General features: G+C 36.3%; 1 non-coding gene across 1 annotated transcript; it reads left to right on the forward strand.

Moving 5' to 3' along the window:
* Nucleotides 1–2611: 2611 nt before the first annotated feature.
* LOC127675840 (U6 spliceosomal RNA) lies at nt 2612–2718 on the forward strand. The gene has a single exon (XR_007975531.1). It is a non-coding gene; the product is annotated as a U6 spliceosomal RNA (small nuclear RNA).

Raw genomic sequence — 2718 nt, forward strand, 5'->3', positions numbered from 1 at the left:
GGGGAGAAAGAGAAAAAAAAAAGGAACTAATTTTCCATTGCAAATTTATAGACAATGGGTAACTGAACCTGTGAGAATCAAAACTGCATGAAAGGAGAAAGGTACTACATAGCTTTGTTTATTTATAATATCTTTGGTTTTTATATAAAACAATGTCGGCTTCATAAAATTCGTTCAAAAAAGTCTTCTTCATGCTTTTTCAAAAAGCTTATGTAAAACTAATATTATTTCTTCCCAAAATGTTTTGAAGAATTCACTAGTAATCATGCTTATATATATATTGAAAAACACATAAACTAAACCTTCGGTGATTTGAATTGATGTTTAGAAGCAGGTTTAACTTTCTAATCTTTTCCCTTAAGGGTCATTAGTTTTCTCTGTGCTCAATTAGGCAGAATAAAATCCCTCCTCATCCATGTACATTCTCAATAGCTGTATTGAGATGTATTTTATATAGGATGAAATCCATCTATTGCAAATTTATAAGGCAGTGTTTTTAATATTTGCAGAGCTGTGTAGTCATCATCATGAAGTGGTTTTGAAGCATTTTCCCCAGTGCCCACAAAACCTCTGTGCCTGTTAACAATCATTTTCCATTAACCCTGCTGTTTTCTGTTCCTAGCAAACACTAATATGTTTTCTCATCTTGTGGACTTTCTTTTTCTGGATATTTTACACACATGAACAAAATGAAATATATACTGTTTCTTAGTTGGGGTTTTACTGCTGTGAACAGACACCATGACCAATGCAAGTTTTACAAAAGACAACATTTAATTGGGGCTGACTTACAGGCTCAGAGGTTCAGTCCATTGTCATCAAGGCAGAAACATGGCAGCATCCAGGCAGATATGGTGCAGGAGGAGCTGAGAGTTCTACATCTTCATCTGAAGGCTGCTAGCATAAGACTGACTTCCAGACAACTAGGGTGAGGGTCTTAAGCCCACACCAACAGTGACACACCTACTCCAACAAGGTCACACCTCCTAATAGGGTCACTCCCTGGGCCAATCATATACAAACCATCACATACTGTCTTAGGGTTTTACTGCTCTGAGCAGACACCATGACCAAGGCAACTCTTACAAGGACAACACTGAATTGGGGCTGGCTTACAGGATCGAAGTTTCAGTCCATTATCATCAAGGCATTATCATGCATGGCAGTGTCCAGGCAGGCATGGTGCAGGAGGAGCTGAGAGTTCTACATCTTCATCTAAAAGCTGTTAGGAGAAGACTGGCTTCTAGACAGCTAGGGCAAAGTGACACACTTTCTCAAAAAAGGCCACATCCCCAAATAGTGCCACTCCCTATAGGTCAAGTATATTCAAACACCACACCTATCTTATATAATTCACTACTTTTGCTTTGCATAATATTTTCAAGGCTGATCTCTGTTGTGATAGCATGTATAAGTAATTTGTTACCTTTTAGTACTTAACCGTATTCCATTGTACTGATGATTAGCATGCTACTTTGAGATAGGCTCATGCTACAAAAAGCTAAACATTTCCTTAGAAATAAACTGGAAATTTCTAGTAAACACTGTGGGTTTATAAGGACACTAGGAGTATAATTATATCAATAAGTCTAATTAAAATATATTCTTTTAAACTTAAAAGTGTAATATACATTGTAGTGTTTCAGATAACTGTGGATATTTTAAAAACCAGCAAACTATAACCTTAATTGTTATTGTATGGCATATATATATATATATATATATATATATATATATATGAACAATATCTCAGAAAACACTCAGCCCTGAAAATACATACATACATGTGACATCATATAGACTGGGGTAGTTTCTACAATTGAGGTTGTATTTATGCATTTAGGAAAATAATATAGACATATGTAACAATGATTAATGAAAAAAGAGGCCATGAATTTGAAAGAGAGCAAGGAGGGGCATATGGGAGGGTTTGAAAGAAGAAACCGAAAGGAGAAAATGGTGTAATTACATTATGATCTCAAAAAATTAAAAAAAATAAAAGCTACAAAAGATAAAAGTTGGAACCTGGAAAATGGCTTAGTAGATAAATAGATAAACCAATGACTGATAACTTGAGTTCAGTCCCCATAATTTGGCAGGAAGCTGAACTCAGGGGTTTGCACCTGTAATCTGTGCAGTTCTACAGCATGAAGGGAGGCAGAGAGGGGGGAAATACACATAAACTCTACTCCAGCTAGGCTGGAGTAGTATCTCTGCATCACAGTGGCAGAAACAAGAGAGGCTCTACACCTCAACAAAGTGGAAGGAAAAACTGACTTCCAAAAAACTGACTCCCATGCTCTGACCTCCGTGTATATTCCATGGTACATGGGCACAGTCACTCAGAAAACATTTAAACTAAAGTAATTAATTAAAGTAAATAAAGAAAATAAAATGAACCCATGGTATTACTAATCTCTTGGAGCAGCACTGCTGTATATTGAGGGAAACCCAACTCACATTTCTTTGGCTATAGAAATCCCAGTTCCTTCTCCAGTACCATGTCTGCTCTCCAAGCTTGCCACTATGCATCCTGACATGATAATGGACTAAACCTTTGAAACTGTAAGCTAACTTCAATTAAATGTTTTCATTTATAAGAGTTACAGTGGTGCTTGCTTTGGCAGCACATATACTAAAACTGGAATGATACAGAGAAGATTAACATGGCCCCTGTTCAAGGATGATATGAAAATTCGTGAAGCATTCTATATTTTT

Source organism: Apodemus sylvaticus, chromosome X (genome assembly GCF_947179515.1).
Source record: "Apodemus sylvaticus chromosome X, mApoSyl1.1, whole genome shotgun sequence".
NCBI lineage: Eukaryota > Metazoa > Chordata > Mammalia > Rodentia > Muridae > Apodemus > Apodemus sylvaticus.